This window comes from Myotis davidii, unplaced genomic scaffold, assembly GCF_000327345.1.
Source record: "Myotis davidii unplaced genomic scaffold, ASM32734v1 scaffold497, whole genome shotgun sequence".
Taxonomy (NCBI): domain Eukaryota; kingdom Metazoa; phylum Chordata; class Mammalia; order Chiroptera; family Vespertilionidae; genus Myotis; species Myotis davidii.
In genome coordinates this window covers 4,401,371-4,406,648 of record NW_006288434.1, presented here as the reverse complement: position 1 = coordinate 4,406,648, position 5,278 = coordinate 4,401,371, and the positions used below count along the sequence as shown (strand labels likewise).

Here is a 5,278-nt window from a genome sequence, read left to right as displayed (position 1 = left end):
GACGAGACGCGGCGTCACGGCTCAAACCTTGGGCCCACGGGCAGCCAGCAGCAGGCGGCGGCAGCTACGGGAGCCCGAACGAGGTACACGACAGCGACCCAACTCACCCCCACACCAACGTCCGTCCTTCCAGAGGGAGAACTGGGTGACGCCCGGCAGCGCGCATGCGCTCAAAGAGGAAGGGGCAGACGGTGGCCGAGAGAGGCCAAAAGCCCTCTGGCGCGCCTGCTGCCGCTCATCGCTGAAGTCCACCTGTGTGATCTCATTCCTTACGCAACCTTCAGTTTAGGACTTGACGTTATGAGTCGGTTTCCTTAAATAAAGTGGAGGTATTCGTTTTACTAATACAGATTTGATATGAACTTAGTACAGAACTCAGAGATAGTCAACATGTAAAGTTTTTAAAAGTACAAGGACAGTACAAGGCATCCTGGGCCATGGATTGTCTGAGCACTGTGCACAAACCGACGTTTTCACGTTTATAACCAGTCTTAGGCGAGTAACAGTTTGGTTTGGGTAAAGGCTGAACGACACAGCCTGGCTCAAGGCCTCGCCTATGAGACAAACATGAACAGATTAATACCAATTCCAAGCGACTGTGGAAGCAATTGCTTGCCTGGCAGGGTTGAGCAAGTTTTGGTGGAAGTATTTGTGTGGGGGTTTTAAGTAAAACACGGGTGTTTTAAAGGAAGACAACTGGAAGCGTGTTAAAAGGGGTGTGTAAGGGTGAGGCTCTTAGGCTTCAGGGGGGTGAGGCTTGGTTGTTAACGGAAACCACCTGGGTTTGTAAGGCAGTATTTAAGTCAGCTCAGCAAGCACTGTGGGAGGTACCCCAGGACACAGAGGATACATGGGATCGACGCAGCATGTTACGGGGAATGTTAGAATAGTAAGAAGCTAGGAAAATTCCAGGACGCGCGGAATAGGGAAACTACAACAGACAGTTCAACAGCAGTTTGCAGCCACCGAATAAATCCTATTTTCCCTAAACCAGGGACACTTCAGAGTAAATGGTTTGCACTTCTCCTCCCCAACCAGCGGGTAAATAGCTTAAATCACCCTACTCAGGGAGACACAGCAGAAACCCAATTAGTGCCATTTGCCAACCACACAGATGAAGAAAATAGACCTCGTTTTGGAACATCAGCATAAAGCTGATGAATATTCTGCCCCCTAACACCTCCCCTAAACGTCCAGCCTGCTCTCCCTCCAGGGAGCATGCCCCTGCCATTCTCTTCCCCCTCTCCCTCCTCACAGGCAATACCCGCTAACCTCTGAGGGACCGACCCCATGAGGCTTGCAACCAGGGGAGTAATGGTCCTGATTCATAGGTGTCTCACCACTGAGCAACACCAGCCAGGCTAATAGCAGTCCTTGATTGTCCTTCCAGGAACCAACCCTTACCTAGTCCTGGCCATGTGGATCTAACGGGGTCATATGACTCAAGAGGGGCCAAACAATGGAGCCAACCCCCTTGGCCACAGCCTTGTGTTGGGGATGGGCAAAGAGCCCTGGCCAGAGCAATGAAACTCGATTCTACAGCTTTGGTCAAAACAATTAGGGGGAAGGCTCTTTCCTTCAGAGAGCATAACGGGATGGAGGAGGGGTCTTGCTGCTCTGAAAGAGGAGGAAACCAGAGAGTAGTGTGTGCCTACAATGTGCCAGGTACTGTTCAAATGATAGGAAGAACCTGCCCTCATGGAGGACAGAACAGACAAGAAACAAAAATATGTCAGATGGTGATAAGTGCAAAGGAAAAAATAGAGGAAAGTATGGGCGATGAAAGTTGAATAAAGAAGTGTCTATTTTTGCCCTGACCTGTTTGTCTCAATGGTTAGAGCATCGGCCTATATACTCTTGGGTCCAATTCTGGGTCAAGGGCATGTGCCTGGGTTGCAGGTTCATCCCCAGGTCCAGTACCCAGCCTCTCTCTCTCTCTCTCTCTTTCTCGCTCCCCCACCCACTTCTACTCTCTCTAAAAACCAGTGGAAAAAATATACTCGGGTGAGAATTAACAAAACAAAACAAAAAGTACCCATTTTATATTGGAAGTTTGAGGAAGACAGGCAGCTGACTCGAGCCCGTGGTCTACACTAGAGTAAAGATGGTTCAATGAAATGAGTGGGATTGTTCTGCATGGCCCCAAGAAATCAACTAGGATGGCTGAGTGGAAGGTGAGAAAAGCCAGATTTTAGTTAGGTATTCACAATGGCTAGAAATCAGTCCTTTCAAGGTGATCCTCAACCAAAGACATTCCCTGAGCTGAGGAAGGCGAGGATCCCTTGACCGGGAGAGAAGCAAAGCCACAATCTTACTCCTCCTGCATCTTTTTTTCCTGACCTTGACAGTCACCGGGTCCATGTGTTGCCTTAAAATGTGTTGGAGAGACATCACTTTTGGAACATGGGCCTAAGGGAACTTCTACCATGCCTCCCCCATTACTACTCTGCTCTCTCCTGGGCCCGGTGCCTCACAGCGCGGAAAGGGTGTGCAATACCTAGAAAGGCAGATGCAACGTTAGGAACTGAAAGGGTAAGTATTGCGGTGGGCGGATAGACAGACATAAGCTGAGCAAGGACCACGGGCCAGGTCAGAAGGTCACCAGGGCAGATAGCCCCAGGTGCCTGGCAACAGACACTCAATGGTAGGGTGGGACCTCGCCCCCATGGTGACTTTCCTCCCCTAGCGGACCGATGGTTTGGAACCCCTGACCATTCCCCCCTAGATATAACATCTAGGCCTCAGTTGTATTTCAGCTCCAGGCCCAGAGAAGCAACAAAACCAGCTGCTTTGAATAAAGCCCCCCTGCCCTGGTGCCACAATCAATCAGTGGAGACCACGACCCTGAAGGACACACCTGGAAAGCTGCTGACCATGCTAGTCAAACCTTCCCCTGGGACCTGCCCTAAAGTCTCCACCCTGACGCCCTTAGGATGGAGGACCCGGTGAGCTCTCCCTCCTTACCTTTCCCTTTCCTCTTCCTCTTCCCCTCCCCGGGCAAGTTACCATTAGCTTCCTCACTCCCAAGCTCCTAGGGCCCTTCCTTTGTCTCCGTAACTGGTTTCCTAAGCCCGTTTCTTCTAGAAATTACTCCTTCTACCTCTGTGATTTTACCAAATAAATGTTCTCTTACAGTTTGGGTCTAGGCTCTGAATTCTTTCCCAGCCAGAACCAAGTGCCGAGGCTGCTGAACTCAGGTTTGGTCTGACCCCACCCGTCAGACACCTGGTACGGTTCCTGCTGCCTACAACAGTATCAATGAGAAGAGTCATGAATAATTATGTGAATTAAGAAAATATGAGGGACTGAAAAGTTAAGAAGCAACAAAAACACTCTGTGAGGTAAAAGAGCAGCAATTGCAATATTTGACAAATGTTGGGGGTTGAGCTGTTCACTCTTTTACATATAACTTATTTCTACTTTCAAATTTAACAAATAATAAAAGATTGCTGAGTCAGCGTTAACTATGGACCATCACAAAAGTTTGGGTCTGGGGTACTTTTTTCAACCTGACCACATTCAATATGTTGATAAGGATCCAAGGAAACCTTTTTGTTTGTTTGTTTGTTGTTTTTTTAAGAGAAGTAAGCTTTATTTCCTTGTTTCTCAAATAAGGGAAACCTTTAAGACTGAAATGATGATAGTGTTTTTCTCAGCGATACTGTTATTGACCAAGCAAATGCTGTGAGTGATCATCTGAACATGACTTCCTGTTCCGAGAGACTAGCCATGTGCAGCTCAGCTCCAGGCCACTTGGCTCCGCACGTGCCCAGAAAGGCAGCCTGGCGGAGAGACCCACCAGACGCGGATGGGGTCCGGCAGGAGCCTGGGAAGCACTACACATCGTGGGTTAGGGAGGGAAGAGTGAGTGTTCTAAGCCATCGGTGGTCCCACACGTCACCCTCAGTAAGAGAGGCGTGGTAAAATTCCAAATAAGCTCTTAAATCAGATCTGTAACAACATTCAACTAGCAACAATCATTTTCATTTAAAATCTTATTTGGCCGGGCTGGCGTGGCTCAGTGGTTGAGCATTGACCTATGAACCAGGAGGTCACGGTTCGATTCCCTGTCGGGGAACATGCCTGGGTTTCAGGCTCCATCGATCCCCAGTAGGGGTCATACAGGAGGCAGCCAATCAATGATTATTTCTCATCATTGATGTTTCTATCTCTCTCTCCCCCTTCCTCTCTGAAATCAATAAAACAATTTTTTTAATTCATTATCGTGTTTTTAAAATGATAATTGATGTCTTTTGACTGTGTTTGTGCCCTCTTAGAAAATACAATATTTTCCTTTTGTCTTGAATACAAAAAGTCTGAATTTTAAATGTACTCAATATTCAAACTGTGCATATGAATCTATGTGTGATGTTTTAAGCTTCATTGGAAAGAATAAACTAAACTAAATTTCCCACTATAACTAAAAAATGATACTGACCACTTACTGTGTTCCCCAGTCTGTGCCAGGCATCATGGGAGATGGCAGGGAATTGTACAACCCAGACCCTGTGTTCCAGTAGCTGGAAATTTCATTAAGAGGCATGAAACCCAATACAAGGGAACTGAGTTCAGGACCAACATGAGACGGAATTAATTAATGCAAAAGGAAGTTTGGAAGATGGAGATCGGCATGAGATCATCTATTCATTCAACAAATATCTGCCAACATCAACTGTGGGCCAGGCAATGCTGAGACACTGTGTGAAAGAAAAAGTTCTTGCTCGCACACGGGACACAGGGCACAAGTAAACAACTACATACATGCTATCGCTTTTGACAGGGGTCAGTGCTGGGAAGCAATGGAATGTGTTGGCGGGGTGCCCTTCCACTTGGGGGCCAGGAACACCCTCTCTGGGGAGGTGACCTTTGAGCAGAGCCTGCTGGCTGAGGAAGTGAGTTCAATGGGTTGTACAAATGAAAGATTTTTATAGGAAGAAGGGTGTGGCAGGGGAGCTATTTAGGAAAATAAGAACAAGGAAAGGATTAGCCCTGGCTGGCATGCTCAGTGGTTAGAACATCGGCCTGTGCACGGGAGGGTCTTGGGTTTGATTCCTGGTCAAGGACGTGTACCTGGGTTGGGTTGCAGGTCTGATCCCTGCCCCTGGTCAGGGCACATGTGGGAGGCAAACAATCAATGTGTTTCTGTCACATCCATGTCTCTCTCTCAATCTCTCTCTCTCTCTCTCTCTCTCTCTCTCTCCCTTCCCCACTATCCCACACTCCCTCCCTCCCTCCCTCTCTCTCTGGAATCAGTGGGAAAAGTATCCTCACTCCTGAA

At 48.0% G+C, this 5,278-nt stretch overlaps 1 protein-coding gene across 2 annotated transcripts in view; it reads right to left on the bottom strand.

Annotated features, from left to right (window-relative positions):
• Window positions 1-211, bottom strand: part of LOC102768725 (cytochrome c oxidase subunit 6C) — an 8,799-nt gene extending 8,588 nt beyond the window's left edge. Inside the window, exon 1 of one of the 2 annotated variants that reach the window (XM_006760294.2) lies at window positions 108-211. The gene's annotated coding sequence lies outside the window, so the exon portion shown is untranslated. Of the gene's footprint in view, window positions 1-27 lie in introns of both variants that reach the window. The other variant, XM_015561738.1, reaches the window with a different exon arrangement.
• Window positions 212-5,278: the final 5,067 nt, after the last annotated feature.